Source organism: Hylobates moloch, unplaced genomic scaffold, assembly GCF_009828535.3.
Source record: "Hylobates moloch isolate HMO894 unplaced genomic scaffold, HMol_V3 SCAFFOLD_4, whole genome shotgun sequence".
NCBI classification, from domain to species: Eukaryota; Metazoa; Chordata; class Mammalia; order Primates; family Hylobatidae; genus Hylobates; species Hylobates moloch.
Window position 1 is genome coordinate 125,040,000 of NW_026652279.1, and position 27,534 is coordinate 125,067,533.

Genomic DNA, 27,534 nt, shown 5'->3' on the forward strand with positions numbered 1-27,534 from the left:
TAAATCTAATTGATTTATAATACACTTGCTATTTCCCCATCCCCTAATATGATGTCAATTTTCCTAAAAATAGAATTCAAGACTTGAGATCTTTAGGTATGACATTAAATGTGACACCTGAACTCAGTGAAGGATTTAGAAGTCAGTCTTTATGTGAGTTAGAAATGAGTATTTATTGCACTAGGACACTACATTTCAGGCTTTATTTGTTACATCTTACTGGTATTACCTTAACCCATTACTTACTTCTCTAATTTTATATTTTTCCTAAAATTAACAAGCTTTGTTGGTGTAAGTATAAGCACTTAGAGAACACATTGACATTACTTTCTATCTGTCCCTTTCAAAAATTTATACTTCTCAGCTCTCTTTTCTACAACCTGCTGCCTCCAACTTTAATCTCTCAAGCTATCAACTTTTTATGGCTTTATTTGCTCCTTGCTAAACCTGAAGTCTAGCTATATTCTAAAATTATTCAGTCCTTAGACTTTTTTTTATATAACTGAGCTGCTCAGCCTAAAGTGTGTGAACCTCTAACTGTCTGCTTGGTTACTGTAGAGTACTTACATCTTTGTTGACAGCTCACTCAAATATCACAAAAACACACTCCTTCAATCGGAGATTTTAAAATTTTATTGCATGTAGAATACCTTTTGAATTTTATTGCATATCTCATAGCAGTTTTCATAAGCAGTTGCCAGTTTTTTGAAGCTTTTATTCTCACCTTGTTGCCCATACTAGTATTTTGCTGAGAAATCACTCTTCTTTCTAAATCTGCCATGCAGCTTCTTGTGCTAATGTAAAAATATTTCTGTCCATATATTCTCTCCTCTTTCCATTTCAATTTACTGAAATAGAAGTATTTTGTTAGTTACATGATTAAAAAATATAGACAAATTGTTCAAATATAAAGTGCAATTAAAACCACAGATATGTGTTGTATACTTCTTTTTTGCACTGCTAATAACAATAATGCCATAGCAATTTGTAAATTTATGTTAGGGTTCTTTATGTCTATCACTGCATAGTGATACAGTCTGCATTTCTAACCTCACCATTGCTTCACTTGGCCATGAATAAGGCTGTTATCAGGCCAGTATGCACCAGTGGGTCCCAGGTTGCTCCAGTATGGCAGGTGTGCATTTTGTTAGCTAGAGCTCAGGCTAGAGCAATTGTTATAGAAATTCAATGTTATCCTTGATCATATGTTTGAAAGATAATATATATAATGTTGCACTGATGTTTATCAGCTTATTTTGTTCTGCCATTTAATTCCATTAAATAATTTATTGAAATATATATATATATATATTTACTTTGTGTTTGCCTTGTACGTACAAACAAAATCATCTCCCTTTCTTCCCCACTTATACCTAACCTGTAGTTAGATGAACTTAAACAAATATTTGCCTAGAAACTCTGTCGACTATACATGAAGTGTCTACTTAGTAAAACCTTAGGGCTATTTTTTAAACTCAGCACTTTATATTTCACTTGAGCAATTTCCCTCAGTTCCAATGAAAATCAGAAACTGAACTATCCAAGATTTTTTCTATAGTAGAACATTCTTGAATCCTTGAATTTTGAGCAGACAATTTCCTTACAGCTTCAGAAATGTAATGACACTTTGAATCAATAAAGATACATGAGAAGGGAACTTCTAAAAATAGGCATCCAATAATTCTAAACCAAAATTCTTAAATCACTCTGTAAGGATAGGATTGCTTCAAAACTTGGTACTTTTTGTCAAGGGCTTTTTAATAAGAGTGCAAGAGCTTGAATCAACTTTAGAGGTTCATCATTCTATTGAAAATAGGAAGATCATCAGTCCCACTGACATACTTTCCTCTTGAGCTAAAAGTTATTTTTTAAAATTAAAAGATTGGAATACTACTCGTAGAATCAGACTTCGTCATTCATAGGAGTAAAACCTAGATAGCATGATTCATTTAAACTGGCTACTTTCAGTATCTACACACTTGTACTGAAGGAAGTATAATTCTTATTGATTATTTTTACCCAAAGGGCTATGTCTCCTGTTTTCTCTACCCTAATATTTAAAAGTGTTTTATTTTAAACAACAAAACAACACTCTGTATGCTTTTTCCTTCTTTGGCTCTGTTACAGTCTCAACAACAGAATAAAACTAGCTATAGAATATCTTTGAGTTCAAAAAAATGAACAAAATAGCAATAGCAATGCTCCCCTAACTAAAACAAGGTATAGCATTTCAATCCTTCAAACTCAATGGCTAATTTCCAGTGTCTTTTTCATTGTATTTGCCATATTTTGCATACTGGATTTTTCAGTTTTAGAACAGAAGCAACATTAGTTCTCTGAAAATATTGTTGAGCCAGTACATGGATTCGAGTAACTCCCTCCTGTCCTTAAATAGAATAGTAAATTAGTAAAACTTTGGAATTGGATCCCAGTCATAGCCAAATCACTAACAAGCTATGTCATCTGTGAAGTGCCTCTTAAATTCTGTCTGCTTCCATTTACTGGTCTTTAACATAGAGATTATACTAACCACACCAGGTTACCATAGAACAGCTAAATAGAATAACGTGTCAAATTCTGCCATACAAACTGGTGATCACAAAAGATTAATCTCTGTAAAACTCAGCAAGACATAGACAATCACACTTGTGTGTGCAGACACACACACGCACACATACACACACCACACACCACAGGACAAATAAAGTTAACACTTCTTCCTCTTCCTTAAACTTTCTTCTTCAAATTCAGAGTGGCATATTTAAGGAACAGAAGGATATCCTGACAATTACAATAGATACTAACTAGTTACAATGGTCAGTGTGGAGAAGTTGAGACACAACGAGAGTACCTCGCAAGTCATTAAATGATTCTTTCATCTGGAAACATGATGTTTCAGCAGACAATTCTTGGGGTGGCTGCTGGGTTCATATATTCTCTCCTCTATAAAAGGCCAAATCAGCATGTGTGAAGCAGGTTCACTGTGCACTGGTTGCCAACTTGTCTGGGTCTCGTGAGACAGAACACCCATGTATACAAGTTACATGAAGTGGGTTTATTATTAATACTTACATATAGGCAACAAGGGACAACAGAACCCTGAGAATCAATGTGAGCCAGATGGAGTCTCCTGTGTGTGTGCCCCCTTGCACTGCAGCTGAGGGACTCTGAAAAACAGCCCATCCTAAGTTTTTTATTCTGGGGCAACGAGATCCCCAGAATAAAAGTCATCCCACATCCAGGGGGAATTAGAAGAGATCCTGGGCTGTTTCAGGCATCTTCCCATAATCTCAAGGTGTTGCATTCCCAGCACATTCTACAGTTATTCTTGAGAACTACAAGAAAGAAAGGGAATAAAACTGGTTTGGTCTAAGCCCATCCAGAGAACTGTCTTACAGGATGGGATCCTAAAATCATAGCCATGATATCTGATTGTGGGACAATTACATTCTTTCTCTCCTCATAAGAGGCAATCAAACTTCAGAAACCCATGTCCAATTCTTAAGATCTAGAGAAATGTTAGCTTTACCTACTCTTCTGACTTGGATTTGATTTTTATTTCTGGAACCTGGAATTAACCTGCCTTGGTTTTAGCTTTAATTGTGCATTAATGACTATAAGGCAAATCACTGGGCCCACAAAGTTTCATACTTGTGGAACAGCTTTCCTATACAGGCAAGGTACTCAGTACAGCAGTATCAGGAAAAGGACATGCACTGAAATGTGTCCTGACAACTAAGGCACAGACGTATTCTTCCTCACACTGTTGGGTTGCCTGGACCTCCAGGTCTGAAACCATCACCAGCATACCTGCAATGCACTTTGTACCAGGAAGTCCAAAGTCTGCCCTGATCTCTTACATAAGCTGGCTGTGTAAGCACATTCCAGCTATGTGACCAAGCCTTATCTATCAAAACTTTTCAGGCTTCACTAAACAGAAGTTCAAAATCACACATTCAATTACTGTTAATAAATAGCTAGGACGGTATGGTCTGCTCCCAAAACAATTCACAGATCTATGATTACAAAACATTATTTGTTTTTATTCCATATATTCCCTAGCATTGGCCCAAAAGTCTTGTCAGGCTCCCAGAAACCTTGGGAATAAGAATTGGTCAATCCAGAGTAGCTGATTAGCCCATCTTAGGTAGTCTCAGATGCAAATACGTATCTAAAAGTTATTTTCCTTATTTGTTTCAGCATTTTAATCTGAAATTAGACAAATGAGATGGGGAAAACAATCCTTTAATATTAGTTCAATTTGTTCTATTGACTGGATGTCCCTTAGTTTCTTTTCTTTACACCTGAAGAAATAAAAACTGAAAGCAGTTTAATTACTTGTTTAAAATCACAAGGTAATAATGAGGCCTGATTTTGAAATTGTTCAAGATTGTCATTGAACACTGCTGTGTAAGAGACCACAACTGGATCTGTATCTATCAAGGTGAAGTCTTGTCATATAAAGTACTCTGTTCATTATGTCAGTAGGTTTGTAATAGGAATACTTTGAACCAGAATACTGTAAGTCTTATTTTTTCTGTTTCTTGGATCCAAGAAACATGTAATGTCATACTTACCTAATCTATGCTTCTATTACAGTGGACACTTTTGATTAAATGGTTTCTTTAACAAAAATTTACCTGGCACCTACAACAGTGTTTTATGTATATTATCAATTCAAATATAGATATTGAACTTAATTTTCACTAGATAAAACAAAGAAATAAGCTGCTGTAGAAAAGTCCATTTCAGGCATAATGTTTCTTTGAAAAAACTCTAGAAAAAGACGCAAAAGACAGCACAGATAACTTATATTTTATATTTTTCTAAGGTAGGTCATATTTTGTTTTCTATTAGAAAAAAATACACATTCATGTCTTGAGTTGCTTTACGAATAAATACAAGTATAAAATATTTATCACTAATGGTAAAACTCACTCAAGAAGGCTTATTTACTCAATGCTAACAGACACACTTGTGAAAGTAATTTTTTTGAGACAAAGTCCCACTCTGTCACCCAGGCTGGAGTGCAGTGACGCGATCTCTACTCATTGCAACCTCCGCCTCCTGGGTTCAAGTGATTCTTCTGCCTCAACTCCTGAGTAGCTGGGATTACAGGCTACCGCCACCACGCCGGGCGTGGTGGTATTTTACTAGAGATGGGGTTTCACCACATTGGCCAGGCTGGTCTCAAACTCCTGACCTCAGGTGATCCACCCGCCTCAGCATCCCAAAGTGCTGGGATTACAGGCATGAGCCTCTGCGCCTAACCAAGAAAGTAATTTTAAGTGCCAGTTTTCTCGGCATAATTTTAATCACCACGGATAATGTATATTTTTAGGACAATCCAACAACATTATCTCAATAAACGGAAACTTCATTGTTCCAGTTTCTCAGGCCAAAAACCTTGGAATCATCCTAGGCTTTGTGTCCCCACATTTAATTGGTCATCAGATCTAGTCATAGAAAATTCCAAATTATATCAACAATCCATCTACATCTCAAAACTTCAGCTGCTACTTCTTTGGCCCAAGTCTCCAGCATCTCTGGGTCACTGTGATTGCCTTCTGAATTGTCACTCTTTTGTGCTATCACCTCTCAGTCTATTTTCCATCCAGCAGTCTGAGTGATCCTCTTCAAAAGTAGATCTTGCCCCTCCTTTGCTTCACACCTTCTCATAGTAAAAGCCACAGTCCTTACAAGATCCCAGAACATCCAGCGCTTTTGTTTCCTCCTGAGCCTTTATCTCAATTCCTCCCATTCTGTCACTTGTTCACTCGGCTCAGTTTCACTAACCTCAATCTTTCTTAAAAATGTCAGGCACACTTCTCCCTCCAGTTCTTTGAATTTGCTCTTCCCTTCATCTCAAAAGTTTATTTCCGAGACATATGCCTGCCTAGCTACCTGGCGTCTTGCAGTTCTTTGTTCACATACCTGCTCCTCAGTAAAGCAATCCCTGGGTACACTATGCCCTTCCCAACATTTTTTTTTCCTTTGATTTTTGTCCTTGCTACTTGTCACTGAAAACATGCCAATGATTTACAGAAACTTTTTCTATAATTATAAAATAAAGCAATCAAATGTGGAAATGACTAGAATGGCCAACCTCCATGGTTGATGAGGCTGTTAGAAATGTTTTAGGTGCCTAAATTCATTGTTAAAGTGTGTGCTTTCAACTTGGCAGGGGTTATACAATTTAAAAACATATCAGATAAAGATTATTTGTGAAATGCCTAATAAGAGTCAAGGCACCTAACTGAAATAAGTAAGAGTGTTTAAGCTAGGAAAAACAATTATTTTATTGTATTATAATAACAAAGAAAATCAAAGTCTCCATTCCAAGATTTTTGTTTTTTATTCCTCCCTTGTTTCCTCTCCCCCTGTCTGTGATTGTATCACCTTGACTGGAACTGTTATTCAACAGAGAAGTCCTTCAAATGTAATTGCAAAGTCAGAGACCTACAGGGAAATGGGGATCAAAAGCTCTCATCACTCCAGATGCTACAAAGCCTTCCCTTCCAGATGCTACCGATTTTACTCCCCAGGTATTTTTAAATTAGGAATCTGTCTTAGCTGGTACAAGAAGACAAGAGGTCAAGCTAAACCAGATGATTCACCTAAACCTACTCTAAAGAGAAAGTGTCCTAGGAGTCTTGTTGCTATTATAAAGGATTACTTAGTGAATCCGATTGCTGAGTTTCTAAATATCTCAGCAGTCTGACGAAACTCGATATCTTGACTTATCAGGCCAGAGTCTGAAAATAGTGAAACCTTTATCAGAGTGTGTCTGAAATCACAGTGGCTGCTCAGAAATACTGACGACTGCTTACTGTGCAAAAAGCAGAAGTGTTGCTTCCTGGACTAGAATGCCACCATTACATTTTCAGGACTTACTTCTCAGCAGAAAACAAGGTGATATACTTTGATCCTTGTTCCTGAAGTATGTTAATAATTATTTATGAATATAATTTTAGAAGATAGATATATTTCTGGGCGAGTAGTCTAAAATGAGAAAAGAGTATATTTTAAAATATCCAATGCATGGATAAGGATATATTAATAAACTTTTCTTTCATTTTTTGTTCTTGGTATTGAGTTTATAAAATATATGAAAAAAATAATTTGATTATATTACATCTTTCTAACTCAGAAGGGCATAACTATTGATAGGCATCAAAAGTTGTTCTTAGACATTTGTATCTAAAGAATGTGAGTAGAACTCAGAAGGATATTGTATTTGTTTATTGATCCTTTATTCTAAACACTCCTAGGTATTCCATGTCATAAAGACAACTCAATGTGCTAAATGTGCTAAAATTAAACTCAGACTTACCCATTCACACAGAAAGAAAGGGAGTGGGGAAGGATAGAGCAATAAGAAGGAGAAAGAGATTAAGGCAAATGCTTTTTAAAATTGCGAGGATATTTAAGAGTCTAAGTAAAGATTACTATTCAGAGAAGAATAATGTCATTCCTAGGCAGAATTCCAAGCCTTTGTGGCCAAAAACTAGCTGTGTGACACAGGCAAGTTTTCTAGCCTATTTATGCCTCAGTGTTCTCACCTATGAAATGATGAAAGCTGATTATCAGTCAATCAAATGATGAGGAAACTAATACCAATCCTCTCATTGAGATGTTGTAAGGATGAAAGAAGACAGTAATGTTAAGTATGACTTTAACAGTTGTTATAATAACAGCTAAATGGAGATAATATCTACAAATGGGCTTATTGGAAAGGCTAAATAACACATTTAAGACATATTGAAAAGGCTCAAGAAAGTTATTTTTTAAAAATATCGCTAAATCTAATTTTTTATTGCTTTGCAATAGAATTGGGTTTCTTCCCAGTAATTTATAAAAACTTCTGAATTTTACTGATTCATCTACCAGACTGAGAAGTTGATAGTAGGATTGTGGATATTAATCAAGAGTTACTGCTATGTTTCTAATGCTCTTTATAACTTCAAATTTTTAAACAAATATCTCAACCATGTAAAATTATTCTAATGAAGGATGCCATTCTAGTCTTGTAAAAGTACAAATTCAAAAATTCTGGAAAAATGTACACTTTTTATGACTTTTTTAAACCTGAAAACATAAAATGCTTTGAAATAGGAATAAAAGCCTTACGTATGTTTTTCTAGTATTTATTATTATACTTTCTATTGGGAAATATTTTTTAAATTTATTTTTATTGAGTATTTTTGTGTCTTTTAAAATGGAGAAAAATATAAAATAAAAATACAACCGATGAAAATACAAAATACAATCCTATTTTATGTGAACATATTATAGATTGTATTATCTATATTTTAGTTTTTTAGCTAAAAGATATATTCTAAAGCCTAGATGTGGATAAAGTAATTTTTTGTTCCTTAATACATATTTCCCAAGCATTTTTATGTTTCTGTTAGGAACAAGATTTGACATCTGAAGGATGTCTGTACATTGATCTTCATAACCCTAGGGCTTTTACCACCTGTCAGAAACTTTCATTACATTAATAATTCATTTCTTTAGTTGGTTCTCCACTTGTTTTAACATCCAGAAACTTTACTAAATTCAATATGATGGTTTATGTGGTGGTTTTCTGATTGAAATTTCGATAATTTGTCAGATTAGTAGGATATAGATAGAAAGAGTGTGCTGTATAATTTACCACAAAGGTTAGTTTTCTTCCATGTGAAGAAATTATAAGGAAAGTTTTAACTCTGGATGCATGTTTTAAATGCTTAGTTAATAGTAGAGTACACATTAAAACTTTAATAAATTTAACTGTTAATACAGTGAACAAAATAATTTATAAGGTCCAACTAAAATTCATATAGATGATTTTCTTAACGCATAGAGCACAGAAGAAAAGTTTGTCATTGATGACTGGTAAGTTCAATTTTTTTCTTCATCTTACCCATCATATATCCTTCATCTTTTTCTCTTCTCCTTTTATTACTATAATATATTGCTGTTATTGTTGTTAATTTTACCATTCTCTTCAAGCAATGAAGAATATGTAGAATATAAGTTAGTTGAATAGTTTTGAAATCCAGAGTTTATAAGATTTTGGATTATTTATAATAAAAGAGTTCAAAAAACAACTAAATTACGAATGCTATCTTTAAAGTAGACGTCTCATAGTCCACAATAAATGGAAACTATTTTATAGACAAAATTTCTGAAATATAATAGAAAAAGAAGATATCAACAATATAGCATCAACAATATAGCAAATCAACAATATATGACAACATATAGCATATGATGAAATTAGAATAAGTAGAGGCAGGCTTTTCACCTCTAAATAGTGGATGTTTTGCTATATTACATAAGAACAAAGGTTAATTTTGCAGCTAGCTTTAATATCTTGTTCATGCATATTATTGGGCTATGATACTACAGAAAGTTTTCTATAGTATGAATATGAAACCATAATTCCTCACATTATAAATTAATACAGGTTCACCTAAGATTATTTTGAAAAATTTAACTCAAGTACATAATTATATAATGTCACAAATAAAAATGATTTTCAATTAATATGCAGTAATGATAAATTATTTATTTTCTAAATTGTAGATTTTTCAAGAGCAGTTTTAAATGATTCTCTTACCATTTAATTAAATCAGTACATTTTGCAATAGGTTGGTGGTTGTAATAATATTAAGGCATTTGGATAAAACTTTTGATTGACTGTATTTGAAAAGCAAAGGTTCTTAAAGTGCTGTCTTAACTTCATTGCAATTAAAATCCTAAGAAAATTTTTTTAAATGCCTTTTTCTGTCATAACTACAACTTTTAAATCTGATTTTCAAAAATGCGTTGACTTATTTTAATTGTAAGAAAAGACACTTATCTTTTGAAAATCAAAGATTATTGATAGTCAATTTAAAGTGCCAAATGGCAAATTAATGCCGTCAGCTTTAGGCTGTCTGTTTTAAAGTCATGGAACTTTCAAGAAATGTTCACTTTGAAAGAATCATGCAATATTGTGCATGATTTTCATCACCATTGGGTGATTAACTTTAAAATTGTATTCTTCATTTAAGTATGTTATCCCTAACAAACTTAAGTATATAGCAAAATTTCTAAACCATGGAAGAGTAAATGATATCGTAAGGAAAACACACATCAGGTTCTCTTCCTTTTCCGGCAGCTGGAAGTAGTGAACTTTCCTGTATTTTTTAAGTTAGGCCATAGTGAAATGACTTGCTTGTGACAATGAATATGAGCAAAAGTAATAGCTCTCATTTCTGGGCAGAAGCGTTTAATTCCTCATCCTTGATTCTCCAGATCCAGTCCATGTGAATATACGTTTATGAGTAGGTGCCCTGGAGACCAAAGGAACCTAACTAAAATGCTAAGATAACCTTTGGAAGACTGAGAATGCTTGGAACTGAGAAATATAATTCAGTCGTGTCATATCCATTGTTAGCACAACACAACCATTCTATCCTGACTGATACATCCTACATGAAGAAAAATCATGATTGATGCATTTACCTAAGCTAATATGTTGCTGTTATTAAGTCAAGAGTCAAAGTAAAATTCCATTTAACAATTTATTATAGCCTCTTCATATTGCTTTGTCTTGCATTGGTCTTTCAGACTTACTTTTTTCTGAGCTAATCTTCTTCACATGTGCATAGTATTATTATTATTAGAGGAGTAATTAAAATAATATGTATTCTTTATAAATTCTCTGCCCTTTGCAGTGAAATAAAATTGGCGCTCATTATAATTTAAACTTTTCATAGTTTATAATCCATGATGGAGCATAATGTGAATTCTTTAAAATGAAGCTGTCAGAGGAAGAAATTACTGTCTCATTAGACAGCTAGGTTATAATAGTTTTGAATTATATGTAGTTACTTATTAGAAGCTACAATTATACCTCATGGGGTATTTGGAATTCATGCAGCTTTAATAAATAACTTTGTTGAGATGGTGCTCTGCACATGATAAATTGGTCAGTTTTAAGTTTTTGTTTAATATTTTTCTTATAATTATATAGTTTGGCATACATATGTATTCAAAATAAGTCAGTGTGGTTTTATTTTTCACTGGCTTATTTTTATTATTTAATTAAATCTAAAAAATATTACTGAGATAGATATAAATTTCCATTTTTCAAATATAAATTTTTTGTTTTCTTTATATTTTCAAACTTTCTTATAAATTGCAGCATTTGTAACATTAGAAAGTAAATTCTACACTTATTATTATTCCTAAGAGACGATTTTTGAAGTTAGGTTGGGTAATTTTTAACAAAATGATGCTATATCTTCTATGAAAATATGAGTTTTGTTGTTCAAACATTTTAATGAAATTGGATACAGAAACCAATTTTGAAAAGTCATCCTATGAAATTTCTTTACTCATTTCTGAACATCTGGCTATTTCTTGTTGAATTAGGTTTTAAATGACTATTTTAATATTTCTAAAAAATAATCAATCAGAAATACTTCATTATTTATTTCACTGGCTTTCAGTTACAATACCTATTTAAAATAAACATTTACATAGGTTGTGATACATGGAACACATTTTGCTTGAAGTTACACACACACACACACACATGCATATAAACAAACACACAAACAGAGATGTGATTAATTACTCTAGGTCACTATTTTGTTTAATGAAAAGTTACCATTTAAACTATAAAATCATCCTTTGATATCATGTAGTGATTGGTCTAGGACCCCTAATAGATACAAAATTCTCCTTACAGAAACAAAAATGGTGTAGTATTTGCAATACATAACGCATTTACATATATAATGCAATTTATATATGCAATGCTATATTTATTTTATGTAATGCTATATTTATATGTAAAGCTATTTATATATGTAATGCTATATATATTACATTATATATGTAATACATTTATATATATAATGCTATTTATACATGTTTATATATACAACTATATGAATAGTTGTTTTATTGTATTGTTTTTTATTTGACTTATTTTTATTGCATTTTATAAGTTTTTTTAATCAGAGCTTGGTTACGTCCATGGATATAGAACCCATAAACATGGAGGGAGGACTGAATGAATATAATAAGATTTTAAAATAAGAGAAATTAAATTAGTAAATTATGTAAGACTCATTCACCTTCAATATTTTAACATTATTTATTAAAACGAACATGTACTTACAATGCTTTTACTATATTCTAAGCACCAGGCTATGCAAGGAGGATTAAACAAATACCAGTGTATAAAAAAATGCACCACGTGGAAGTAATACTTTTATTAATAATTACAATTAATATTGAAGAGTGCCCCTGGTATTGTTTTGCTCTGTGTCCTCCTGAAATCTCTTGTAATTCCCATAATCCCCATGTGTCAAGGGTGGGACCAGGTGGAGGTAATAGGATCATAGGGGTGGTTTCCCCGCTGTTGTTCTCATGGTAGTGAGTGAATTCTCACAAGATCTGATGGTTTTATACACATCTGGCATTTCCCCTTCTTGTACTCACTCTGTCCTGCCACCATATGAAGAAGGTGTCAGCTTCTCCTTTGCCCTCTGCCATGACATTTTGTAAGTTTCTTGAGGCCTCCCCAGCCATTCAGTGCTCTGAATCAATTAAACATTTTTCCTTTATAAATTACCCAGTCTCAGGTATTTCTTCATAGCAGTGTGAGAAGAAACTAATACAAACCCTTTGTTTGCTGTTTCATTAATATCTTTAAGCAATTTCTAATTAGATTTTTTTAATTTTGAATTTTTGTAGGTATATAGTAAGTGTACATATTTATGGGGTATGTGAGATACTTTGGTACAGGCATGCAATGTATAATAATCACATCGTGGAAAATTGGGTGTCTCTGCTCTCAAGCACTTAACTTTTGTGTTAGAAACAATCCAATTATACTCTTTTAGTTATTTTTAAATGTCAAATTAAGTTATTATTGACTTAGTCCCCTTGGTGTGCTATCAACTACGGTTTTATTTATTCTTTTAAATTATTTTTTGTACATGTTAACCATCTCCCCTCCTTCCTCTCACCCACCAACTACCCTTCCCAGCCTCTAGTAACCATCTTTTAAGCAATTTTTATGACAATTTCTTTATGTTTTTAAGTACTTATAATTTTTATTTTATTTTATTATTGTATTTATTCATCTATTTTATTAAGTACTTGTAATTTCATTTCTATTTGGTGCATATACACATTCCAGTCCTTATATTAGGTAATGGAAATACTAGTACAAAAATGTACTTTGAGTAATAGCACTTTCCATCTGATAATGTAACAGTCATTACTATGTAACATACAATTCAAAACATATTGTGGAGTAAAATAGCTGCATTTATTTAGCTGACAAATCAGTAGGTCAGCTGGAAAATGACTAAGAGAGTTTTGCTCAATTTTTAGTGGTCAGTTAGAGGATCAATGGCAGATTGGCTTTGCTAATCTTGGCTAGGTTTTTCTGTGTATCTGGAAACTTGGTAGAGATGAAACAGTTTACTCAACTCTACCTCACATATTTTCTTATGCACCACCATCCTAGATTGGGCTTGTTCACATGGAAAACTTCAGAAATCCAAGAAAAAGGGCAAACATTTACTAGATATCTTGAGAGAGGCTCAGAACTGACAACTTGTCACTTCTGCCGCACTCTACTGACTGAAGCATGTCCCAGGTATATTAGTCAGGGTTCTCTAGATGGATAGAACTAATCGGATATATGCGTATCTGCATGGGAGTTTATTAAGGAGACCTGATTCACACAATCACAAGGTGAAGTTCCACAATAGGTCATCTGCAAGTTGAGGAGCAAGGAAGCCAGTCGTGGCTCAGTCCAAGTTCCAAAACCTCAAAAGCAGGGAAGCCGATAGCGCAGCCTCCAGTCTGTGGCCAAAGGCCTGAGAGCCCCTGGCAAATCAATGGTGTAAGTCCAAGGGTCCAAAAGCCAAAGAACTTGAAGTCAGATGTTTGAGGGCAGGAAGCATCCAGCATGGGGGAAAGATGAAGGCCAGAAGACTCAGCAAGTCAGCTTCTTCCACCTTCTTCTGCCTTCTCCTAGCCAGTCTGGCAGCTAATTTGATGGTGCCCACCCACACTGTAGGTGGGTCTTCCTGAGGATGGATCTTCCTCTCCTAGTCCACTGACTCAAATGTTAATCTCTTCTGGCAACACCCAGAAACACCCACATATACCCAGAAACAATACTTTGCATCCTACAATCGCATTAAGTTGCCATTTAATATTAATCATCACAGAAGGCCAGCCCTTATGAAAGGGTGAGAAAGTTCACCACATTTCTTAGGAGAATCTGCTAAGTCACATGGAAAGGGGTTTGGATATAGAGAAGGAAATAATCACAGCCTTTTTTTTTCAAGATAGTAAACCTGACATGAAAATAAAAGTACATTTTGAATAAACATAATAATGCTTTTCTATTTAGATATTTGAAATCTAAGGCCATATCGTGAGCATGAAAACTAAATGGGTTGCAATTCATAGAATCTGTGCATTTTGTTTAATCTAGTTCTCAATAATGGTAAATATGTGAGAGAACTATAAAATTTGCAAGTAAATTTCCACTTTTGTCTTCCATTTCTACAACTTTTTATACCAAAATTAAATACTCATTATTCCTCCAATGGGCGTCTCATTTATTCCTTAACTTATGCTCTATACTTTAGGCCCATATAAAACTTAGTGCTGTACCAGAATAGCCTAAACATCCCATTTGTTTCAAATTCTGTTTTCTCTAGAACAAAATCACATGTCTGGAATCTCAATCTGACTTTTTTTTTGTAATTTCCTTGTCATATTAATGTACATAAAATATGATATAAAATCATTTCAATTTCAAATATTGTTTATGTGTATTTCTTCTCTTTGCTATTAAATAGCGAAGTTTTTAATAGAAAGCATTTTACTCACCAATTTTTATTAGTACAGTGAGATAATTTTTTTAATTAGAAGCCTACAAAGATAAGAATATCAGCAAACATTGGTAGAATATTTCGACATAATTGTAAAAGCTTTAAAGTGGTTGCAGCAAAGTAAATAATTTAGGAGAATGGGGTAAGCAGAAAAGGAAATGTCTACAGACCTGCAGAGGGAGATGTTAACAGAAATAAACCAGAATTTTACCCTCACCCCAAACACACACAAGTGAAACTGTAAAACAATTAGTAAGTAAAGGCATGGGTGATTGGGACTTCAAAGGTGATGCAAGTCTAATTATTATTTCAATTTAACAGGTGACAACAATGACATTTAAAGAGGTTAAGTGACTGCCATAGGTTTCACATCAATATTAATTTGTGAGGTTTGCATTAGATCTTCAAATTCAACATCTGGAGTTTAAGAAAAGCTTTCTTTTACTTTGGAAATCACTTTCCAACAATAGCTAGCTCTGTTAATTTTGCTTAAACAACATATTTACCTTCCACTCTCTATTATCCTGTATTGCTTATTCTAACTTTCTATATATGTTCAATTATAATATATTTATCAAAGGTTTTAATGGCATAACAATAACAAGATGACAGGAATTTAGAAAAAGGACACTCTCTGTATGATCCCAGACAAGTTAATGATTTTGTCAATCAACTGATTCAACTATAAGATGAGAAAAATTAAACTATTATAAACTGAATGATTGCCCCTCCCCCAAACTCGTATGTTGAAGCCCTAACCCTCAGTGTGACAGAATTTGGATGTAAAGCCTTTGGAGGTTAGAGCAGATGAGGACACAAGGATGGAGCCCTTATAATTGTGTCAGTGTCCCTTCAAGCATAGACTATAGCTTGCCTTCTTTGCATGCACAAAAAGGAAGTCATGTGAGCACCCAGTGAAAAGGCAGCAGCAGTCCATAAGCCAGAAAGAGAGGCAGAACCTGACTATGCTGACATCCAGACATCCAGGTTTCAGACTTCTAGCCTCCACAACTGTAAGAAAATAAATTGCTACCATGTAAGCAACTCAGACTACAATATTTTGTTAGACAGTCTGAACTGACTGATACAAAGTACTAATCCATGAATTGGATGTAGGAATTAACTGAAGGAAAAGAATAAACAGTTGACTTTTCTTCAATTCTTGCTGGTGAATATACACAGGGAAATGATATATATGAATAAAAATATAAAAATAATAAACACAGCATTATATAAGTAACCCTGCCACAGGCATGCTATGTTTGTATTATTTATAATCAACTGTATTCTAACATAAGCATTTATTCTAATTTGCAAATAAAGATTGCACAGAAAAGAGTTAATGTAGTAGTTTGGAGACTGATATCCTTAGAAAGGACTGCTCTTATGGTTGTCTGTTAGCTGATCTGGGAACATGGATTACAGGAGAGTTCCTACCATTCCCAAAATTTATAAGAGAAACTATTATACCTAAACTTTTTTGCGAACAGTATGGTTTATGCCGAATATCTACTTACCTTCTGAGAACCAAGAATTTTGATATATACAAAGCAAAAACTGCCTACATGACCAACCCCAGTAAAAACCCTGGGCACCAAGTCTATAATGAGCTAATTAGAATATGCCAATGAATGAACTAATAAAATATTGATAGACAATATTTCATATGTATTGTCATAACTCGTTGGAGGATATAGGCCTGTGTGACTCCACTGTGAGAGGACTTTTGGATACTTGTACCTAGTTTCTTGTAAAGTTTGCTGCATTCGCCTTTTACTTTTGTGGATTTAGCTTTGTATCTTTTTGTTGCATTTAATAATAGACATGAATATGACTATATGCTGAGTTCATTGAGCCTTCCTAGCAAATTGCCAGTCCTGCGATAAGTCTTAGGGACCACTGACATAGGCTCAGGGAGAATAATTTACTTTCCCTCCCCATTTTATCTGATTCCAAAAATCTGTGATATGAAAACTCACAGGTAATAGAGAGAATAGAAAAACAGTAGTGAAAAAATTGTATTAATATTACCATGAAGCTATGTGGGAGGTCAAGGATGCAGTGAGCGAGGATTCCTCCACTGCACTCCAGCTTGGGCAAGAGAGTGAGACCCTGTCTTAAAAAATTAATTAATTAATTAATTAATTAAATATTAACATAAAGGAGAAAAATACACTATTACCTGAATCAGGATCATGTTTGGCATACCTCAGTTTATCTTTAAGTTGTACAAGTGCAGTTTTATTTAACAAGCTTTTATTTAAAGGTGTGTGTCAAAAAGATAGAAAACCAAATCAAGTTTATTTAAAAATACTAAATCATGATCCCTCTTTCTTCACTTCCTCCAGAGTATTCAAAGACTATTTGAATCTCTTTGAATGTTTCTAAGAACTTGCTTTATGAATTTGGGTGCTCCTGTGTTGGCTGCATATATATTTAAGACAGTTAGGTCTTCTTGTTGAACCGAACCATTTACCAGTGTGTAATGCCCTTCGTTATTTTTTATCTTTGCTAAAGTCTATTTTGTTTGAATTAGAATTGCAATCCCTGGTTTTTTTCTGTTTTTCCATTTGCTTGGTAGATTTTTCTTCATCTCTTTATTTTGAACTTATGGGTGTCACTGCATGTGAGATAGGTCTTTTGAAGACAGCATACCATTGGGTCTTGCTTCATTATCAAACTTGCAAATATGTACCTTTGAATTGGGGCATTTAGCTCGTTTACATTCAAGGTTATATTGATATGTGTGGATTTGATCCTGTTATCATAATGTAAGCTATTTACTATGCAGATTGGTTTATATGATTGCTTCATATTGTCACTAGTTTGTGAACATAAGTGTGTTTTTGTGGTGGCTGGTAATGGTCTTCCACTTCCATATTTACTGCTTCTTTCCAAAGGTGCTGTAAGGCAGGTTAAATGATAGCAAATTCCCTTAGCATTTCCTTGTCTGAGAAGGATCTTATTTCTCCTTTTCTTATTAAGCTTAGTTTGGCTGGATATGAAATTTTGGGTTGCAATTTCTTCAATTTGAAAATATTGAATATTGGCACCCAATATCTTCTGCATTGTAAGGAGATACCTTCTCACACCAGTAAGAAAGGCTATTATTCAAAAGTCAAAAAATAACAAGGGCTGACAAGTTTGCAGAGAAAAAGAAACACTTATACACTGTTGGTGAGAGTGTAAATTAGTTCAACCATTGTGCCAAATGGTACTGTTGATGGGAGTGTAAATTAGTTCAACCATTGTGACAAATGGTGTGGCAATTCCTTGGAGACCTAAGAACAGAACTACCATTCAGCCCAGCAATCCCATTACTGGGTATACACCCAAAGGAAAATAAATTGTTCTATCATAAAGATACATGCACACATATGTTCACTGCAGCACTACTCATGACAGTAAAGACATGGCATCAACCTAAATGTCCAGCAATAACAGATCAGATATAGAAAATGTTGTGTATATACACCATGGAATACTGTGCAGCCATAAAAAACAAAAACAAAAACAAGATTATGTCCTTTGCAGGAATATGGATGGAGCTGGAGGTCATTGTCCTTAGAAAACTAATGCAGCAACAGAAAACCAAATACCAGAAGTTCTCACTTATAAGTGGAGCTAAATGATGAGGACACATGGACAAATAGAGGGGAACATCAGACACTAGAAGCTGTCAGAGGATGGAGGGAGGGAGAGGATTAGGAAAAATAACTCATGAGCACTAGGCTTAATACCTGAGTGACAAAAACTAATCTGTACAACAAACCTGTGACACAGGTTTACCTATGTAATAAATCTGCACATTTACCCCTGAACTTAGAATAAAAGTTAAAAAAATAAATTAAAAAAAGAATATTTAAGAGGAATTTAGTAGGTCCAGTTATTTCTTACAAATTTTAACTCCAGAGAAAGCAAATGCTTTCCTTTCTTTGGTCTTCTTTTTCTAATTTTCTACAAGAATTCTCATTGGACAGGAACAGAGAAGAGCACATGAGCTTATCTTAGTCTCACATTTATGAAATACTTTATTTTTCTCTATTTTCTTCAAGCTCTGTTTTCCCTGAACACTACTCTCTTTTCTGAGAAGATATTCATCTCTTCTGAGAAGGCATTTTTGCAAAGGCATTCATCATCATCAGGTATTTTAAGCCTGGGTAACACCAATTTTGTGGCCTATAGATATGAGCTAATCTCTTTGGGCATAAAGATTAGAGTAATGAAGTTTGCACGGATAAGACCTAATGGCAGCAGACAAACAGGATGCCTATTTGAGAATACCAGGTCTCAGTAAACATACTGATTGTATTATGTGCCTGTGCTGTGGACATAGGTGTACTGAAGAAAGGGATATAGGTGTAGATGGGAAGGAGAAAATAATCAGTGTAAGAGGAAAATCAGTAAGAATATGGAAAAACTAAACCAAAACAAAGGGAAACTTCTGCTATGGAATTTTCCTTGTAATGCTTTCACCTACTTCATGCTCTTTTCTGTCAAAGATTAAAGAAGGCCTTTTACAATTAAATAGCTATGGCCTAATAACAAATTAAAATTTGCTGACAATATAATATTTACTTCTAACTATGATTTACATAATTTATTTATTAAACAAATATTTTTCAAGCTACCACATTTTGCTAGGTAGTAAGAACACAGTGTTAAGCAAAATTTAGTTTATTTAACCATGTATTGGTTTTAAGAAATCAAAATAGATCACTTTAACACAAATTATTTGGCTGATACTAAAGCTGCCATATAAAAGTGTTCTGCTTTTCTAGTGGGTGTCTTCATAAGAAAATTAATAATATATTTCTATTGTGTTTTTAATATGCTGAAAAATGCATTTGAAAGAGGAAAACAGTTTCCTTCACAAAAAAATGAGAAGATAAGTGATATGAAAACTTCTAAGTAAGATGACCTTGGTTCTAAAGTTATTAACTAAATATTGGATTTATTCAGGAATTAAGATACAATACAGTTCCTTGGATTAAGAATGTTTGCCATCATTAATTATTCCATAATTGAGGTCACTGGACTTGTAAATGTACTATGTCAAAATTAATTCACCAATACAATATCTAAAATCCTTTAGTTCTGTACCTGGAAGTTTTAAAATATGTGTTTCCAGATCTTGAAGTCCTTAAATTGAGTATTATGTGTATGTATAAATACAAATAGTATACAAGTCATAAAATTGAATATTAACATTGGCTAAAGTTTAAAGAAAAATGACAAATTAAATTGTTTGGTAGCTGGTTATGATCATGTTTATGTTTTTAGATTTTATAATCCTAGAGAATATTAAGTTTACTGTCATCTTCTAATTTGGAAATTTTTTTTAATTATGGAGAAAGTACGGAGAATTTTATCTGACTTATACTTTGCTCTTATAGTATGCATAATGTTCTTAAAAACTGTTAACTAAGGTTAGGTTAATGTGCTAATAGGTTATTTGATAAACCATTATTATTATAATTTTAGATAGTTATTAATCTATTCTTGCTCAGGCTTCTTTGATTAAAACATCCCCTTAGATATGATTGTATATGTTTAGATCACTGTGCTATTTGAACTTTATTAAATTAAGAGAATTTTAGGTACAAGCTAATATGTTGGGTTGGTTGGAAAAATGACTACAAGTCTCAAATTTTCCATATTAATGTCATCTGCAAATCCTCTCATCAAGAGTTTGAATGTATTTTCTCACTCTTAGCCTAGGCTGGCTTCTTTCTTTTCTCGAGCTAAGAAAAGTTATAGTATGATAGTTTCAAGCGTAGTCCTCGAGTCTTCACACATTTCCATTTTCTACTGAAATCAACATGAGAACAAGTCTGTGCTAACTTGTTAAAAAAAAAAGAGTGCAGGTGGATCAGAAATAAATTGTCCAACTGAGGACATCCTTGCGCAATTAGACCACAGCCAAATTAATTTATGGCAGACACAAGCCTGAGGCCAGATTAACTGAGTCTGCCCTAGCAATCTCACATACCTACCAGTAATGAGAAATAATAATTGTTCTCATTTTAAGTCACTGAGATTTGTGGTCTTTTATTACAGAGTGATATTTAACTGGTATGGCTAGGAAACCTATTTCTTGTATAAATATTATATTGATAATAAAAATTGGAAAATTATTTTGGAAATAGCTTCTGTAAGTGCAATGGTGAGATTCTGCTGACACATTTGTTATTAAGCACAAGTCTTAATTTCACTAAAATTTGCATGTCAGATGGATTTTAAATTAAAAATTTTTTTGTCAAAGAGCTGTAATAGATTCTAATAAATGGTATGTATAGAATGAAAAACTCAATAAATTAAGAACGTAATGCATGGATTTAAAACACATTATGCACAGTTAATAAGATAGCTAATAAACTGAAAAAAAAAAAGAAATGTCCAGAATAAAGAACAGTACGGAGTCATAGGAGGTAGAATCAAAATGGCAAACACACTGCTAATTGAGTACCAGAAAAAGAGGAGGAAGAAAATAAATCAGTATCAATATTTGATGACCTATTGCACGAAAGGCTCATGAAATTGATCTAAGACATGAAACTATGAATACAAAAACCACTATAAATACTAAGCAGGATAAATAGCAAAAGGAAAATATTCTGAAGCATTACACTATACAACTATTAAAGATCAAATATGAGAATAAAAAGAATAAAAACAGCCATGAAAATTTGCATAAGGTAAAAAAGACTAATTATTTTAATGCTAATTGGTTTTAAAAATGAAGAAACTGATCTTTCAATGTCATGTGTAATTTATTAAGGCAGATATTCCAAGTAAGAGAATAGGGATTAAAACCCATTTATACCTGCCTCAAAAGTTCATGTGTTTTCCACTGCCTTACCTTCCCCCACTTCACATATTCCCAGCTTCCACAGATTACTTGACTTAAATTCATTTCTTTAGTTGTACAAAAGCTGAATAAATGATAAGTTTTTACCTTTAATGTCTTTGTATTTTTCTGGTTGTTGTCCATCTTGAATACATGTAATCTAATTGTACGCTACATGACTTAAAGTTCTGTGCAGAGAGACATCAAGTAAGAGCTGTGGCTAATTAAATATAAAATGATTTAATAAAACATAAAATTCTCATTATGATCATGATTATCATCACCTTCATCATCAAAAAATAGAAGTGCAATTCCTGTATGAACATTATATATCTTGTTAGGGTTATAATATGCAAATTTAGACTGTCTTGATTTAGATTCTAATTTCTTCTATTACTGGCATAGAGCTTTGAAGAAGTCACATAATCCTTATTTTTTTCTTCTATAAATAGGAAAAGTAAAAATGGTTTCCTCATTGTATAATTTTGTTAAATAAACAAGATATTCCATATAAACCAATTGTTGCAGTGTCTAGTACAGGGAAACCACAAAATAATTGTTAATAAAAATAAATATTACTATTTAAACCAAAAAGTCCATCATCGAGAGTTTATAAAGTGATACTGAAAATCTTAACAGCACATAAAGGCTTTTTCAAAAATAAAAAAGTCTGAGTAAATATAAAAGTTCTGACAATTGCATTTGTACAGGCAGTGCATTTTGCAGAGTGAATTTATACATAGACAGAGTTTGGAAAAAATATTTAACGTCATTTTTACCTTGAAAAATCTTCAGCTCTCCAAAAGTGATTTCATCAATTTTTGGTTTAACTTAGGGAATTTTCACCACAAAAATACTTGTGATAAACTCAGGATAAATGACACTACTTTATTCATTTTTACACAATATTCATCATATATGTTAAATGTAGTTGACATTTTAAAATGTATCGTATATATCTTGTAGCATAAAGAGTATGTCAATGCCAAATCTGTCCCACTTATATCTAGTAAACAATCAGAAGACCTTAACATTTTTGAAGTATGTAAATATATTCTATTAAAGATAAACTTAAGAGAATACATGAATAAATTTGATAGACTCAAAGCAAATAAATTACACCTCCATATAAAACACAAGAATGTAGAATTATGCTGAAATTAATATAGAAAACCTGAAGCAACAATAGATGAAAGACAAGCTTTATCCATGTCTATTTGATGTTACTTTACTATGGCAATAACTTTAATACATAATGGAAAACATTGCTGCCTTCAGATGGCAATACATCATCTCGAAGCTTTATTATTTGACTGAAAGAAGTGATTTTATTTCATTAAATTTTGTCCCTAAGACATGGTCACTCCACATGACCTTAGTTTAGCAGTCATTATTATCAAACTCAGGGAAATTATAACAACATTTATACATCTCTCTTGACAATGGTTTTATGTAAGGAATAATTAGTAAAAGACTGTATCATAAAAAAGAAAACATCTAAAAGAATTCTCAGATGCATTGTAGCATAATTTCTCACCACTTGATACAAGTAAAACACAAGTTTTCAGCAATAGCATGCCTTTTATTGCCCCAGGGAACAGAGAAGCCACATTCAAAGGAATTCTTCCTTTGGGATTGTCTCCAAGAGTGGCAGACAAATCTTTTATGCTTGTAAAAAAAGAAAAAAAAAAAGTCCAAAGAGCTCCTGCTTATACATTCACACTGAATAAATCCGGTTTTAGGCATATCCCTATTAGAATGAGAACAAATCCCCTGAAACTTTCACTCCTCACCCTCTTCACTCTTCGATGTCTTTATTTTAGACTTCCATTTAGATTTTTGAATAAAGTTCAGCTTCTGCTAATTTAGTATGCAGTGTTTACAAAAAAAAAATAGCTGCTAGTGCGTTAACACAGAAAGCATATTTGCAAACATTCAACACACCATACTTATTCTGTAGCCCCTGGGCATAGGAACTACCTGCAATTTTTTTTTTTATTTCCCAAGAGATATTGCTCGGTAAATTTCTTATCATCACATGGATATTTATTTTCTTTCTAACATATGATCAACAACTATCCTTTAAATAAAGCTTTTTTTTTTGCAGCTTAAATAAGCAAGAATACATGAATACAATTACACTGACAAAATAAAATGGCAAAATGTTTTATTCATCCACTAGACAAATATATACCGGGTGCCTACGGTGTGCCAGGATGTTTTAGATTCTTGGGAGACAACAAAACAAGCATAAACCTTGCTCACCTGGGAGCATATCAAACATGGCCGAAATAAATAAATTACTCAACAGGAATACGTGGAACCCTGCCAGAGTTTGTACTTTTTTTAGTTGTAATAGAAAGCTACTGGAATGTTTTAAGCAAAAGAGAAACAGGGGATGATTTATGTTCATGGAGAATCTTTCCTGCTCCTTTGTAGTAAGAATGGAAATGAAGAAAGCAGCAAGGGGACCATTAAGAAGGTCCAGGTATGAGATGATAGTGATCATTAGAAAGTAGGCATCAAGGTTAGTGGGGGTGATCATATGAAGTGGTCAGATGTAGCATGTTCCTGTAGGAGGTAATCTCTTAAAATGTTAATGTCTTGAATATATTTATCTTTCTAATAAATGTGTGAAAATTTGGGTAGTACCCAAATTACCAGATAAAGGAATGTTTTAAACTACAGAGATGGTTACAAACTGTTGGTTAATTTGAATCTTATAGTAATTAATCACATCAAGCTATGTAAAAAATGGTTTTTATAGTTTTTAATTTTTTTATTGTGAACATAAGTGGAAAATATTTAACTGACAATCAACTACCTTTGAAAACAAGTATTACTTTTGAAGTAATCATATTTTAAAACAACAGAATATGAGTTAACAATGATAGTTTTGTACTTTAATATATACCTATGCACATGATTAAATAATATTTAAAGACTAAACTCTTTAAAATTTGTAACTCCTTTGAAAATATACAATTTTAACCTATTAAAATATTCGGTGTATACATAGCTGAGAATAGCAAAGAAATAGTAAATACTGGCTGGGCGCGGTGGCTCACGCATGTAATCCCAGCACTTTGGGAGGCCGAGGCTGACGGATCACAAAGTCAGGAGATCAAGACCATCCTGGCTAACACGGTGAAACTCTGTCTCTAAGAAAAGTACAAAAAAATTAGCCAGGCGTGGTGACGGGCGCCTGTAGTCCCAGCTACTCTGGAGGCTGAGGCAGGAGAATGGTGTGAACCTGGGAGGCGGAGCTTGCACTGAGTGGAGGTCGCACCACTGCACTGCACTCCAGCCCGGGCGACAGAGTGAGACTACGTCTCAAAAAAAAAAAAAAAAAAAAAAAAAACATAGCAAATACCTGTTCAACCACCTCAGTTGAAGAATCCCAACTATTTCTTACCATATAATTAGAGAGAATGAAATACATTGACACAAGAAAGTGTAAAGTACAAAGGAGTGTATTATTTTACGATTCTATTATGAAAATGACTATGTGGGCAATTATTTGGCATACACTAGTAAGCTGAAACAAACTTCTATTCATTAAAAATGGCAGTTTCTTAAAATGTTAAGAAGTTTGGCATTTGACCCTCTATAATATAGTTTTTTTTAAATACATTAAGTTCTCTAATACATGTGCAGAACATGCAGTTTTGTTACATGGGTATACACGTGCCATGGTGGTTTGCTGCACCCATCGACCTGTCATCTGCGTTAGGTATTTGTCCTAATGCTATCCCTCCCTTAGCCCCCTACCTGCTGACAGGCCCAGTGTGTGATGTTCCACTCCCTGTGTCCATGTGTTCTCATTGTTCAATTCTCAATTATGAGTGAGAACATGCGGTGTTTGGTTTTCTGTTCCTGTTTTTTTGCAGGGACATGGATGAAGCTGGAAACTGTTAAGAATGATGGTTTCCAGCTCTATCCATGTCCCTGCAAAAAACATGAACTCATCCTTTATTATGGCTGCAGAGTGGTGTATATGTGCCACATTTTCTTCATCCAGTCTATCATCAATGGGCATTTGGGTTGGTTCCAATTCTTTGCTATTATGAACAGTGCTGCAATAAAAATATGTGTGCATTTGTCTTTATAGTAGAATGATTTATAATCTTTTGGGTATATATCCAGTAATGAGATTGCTGGGTCAAATGGTATTTCTGTTTCTAGATCCCTGAGGAATCACCACACTGTCTTCCACAATGGTTGAACTAACTTATACTCCCACCAACAGTGTAAAAGTGTTCCTATTTCTCCACATCCTCTCCAGCATCTGCTGCTTACTGACTTTTTAATGATCGTCATTCTAACTGGCATGAGATATTATTATCTCATTGTGGTTTTGGTTTGCATTGCTCTAATGACCAGTGATGATGAGCTTTTAACCTTTTCTTTTTTTATTATACTTTAAGTTTTGGGATATATGTGCAGAACGTGCAGGTTTGTTACATAGGTATACACGTGCCATGGTGGTTTGCTGCATCCATCAACCCGTCATCTACATTAGGTATTTCTCCTAATGCTATCCCTATCCTAGCCTCCCCACCTCCTGACAGACCCTGGTGTGTGATATTCCACTCCCTGTGTCCATGTGTTCTCATTGTTCAACTCCCACTTATGAGTGAGAACATGCGGTGTTTGTTTTTCTGTTCCTGTGTTAGTTTGCTGAGGATGACGGTTTCCGGCTTCATCCATGTCCCAGCAAAGGATATGAACTCATCCTTTTTATGGCTGCAGAGTATTCCATGGTGTATATGTGCCACATTTTCTTTATCCAGTCTATCACTGATGGACATTTGGGTTGGTTCCATGTCTTTGCTATTGTGAACAGTGCTGCAGTAAACATACACGTGCATGTGTCTTTATAGTAGAATGATTTATAATCCTTTGGGTATATACCTAGTTATGGGATTGCTGGGTCAAACGGTATTTCTGGTTCTAGATCCTTGAGGAATCGCCACACTGTCTTCTGCAATGGTCGAACTCGTTTACATTCCAACCAACAGTGTAAAAGCCTTCTTATTTCTCCACATCCTTTCCAGCATCTGTTGTTTCCTGACTTTTTAATGATCGTCATTCTAACTGGTATGAGATGGTATCTCATTGTGGATTTAATTTGCATTTTTCTAATGACCAGTGATGATGAGGTTTTTTTTCATATGTTTGTTGGCCACATAAATGTCTTCTTTTGAGAAGTGTCTGTTCATATCCTTTGCCCACATTTTGATGTTTTTTTTTCTTGTACATTTGTTTATGTTTCTTGTAAATTCTGGATATTAGACCTTTGTCAGATGGATAGATTGCAAAAATGTTCTCCCATTCTGTAGGTTGCCCATTCATGCTGATGACAGTTTCTTTTGCTGTGCAGAAGCTCTTTAGTTTAATTAGATTCAGTTTGTCAATTTTGGCTTTTGTTGCCATTGGTTTTAGTGTTTTAGTCATGAAAACTTTGCCCATGCCTATGTCCTGAATGGTATTGCTTAGGTTTATTTCTAGGGTTTTTATGGTTTTAGGTACATTTAAGTCTTTAATCCATCTTGAGTTAATTTTGTATAAGGTGTAAGGAAGGGGTCCAGTTTCAGTTTTCTGCATATGGCTAGTCAGTTTTCCCAACACCATTTATTTAATAGAAATCATTTCCCCATTGCTTGTTTTTGTCAGGTTTGTCAAAGACCAGATGATTGTAGATGTGTGGCATTATTTCTCAGGCCTCTGTTCTGTCATTGGCCTATATATCTGTTTTGGTACCAGCACCATGCTGTT

At 33.6% G+C, this 27,534-nt stretch overlaps 1 pseudogene; it reads right to left on the minus strand.

The window, feature by feature from the left end:
* Window positions 1–729: 729 nt before the first annotated feature.
* Window positions 730–27,534, minus strand: part of LOC116466436 (protein phosphatase inhibitor 2-like) — a 57,551-nt pseudogene continuing 30,746 nt past the window's right edge.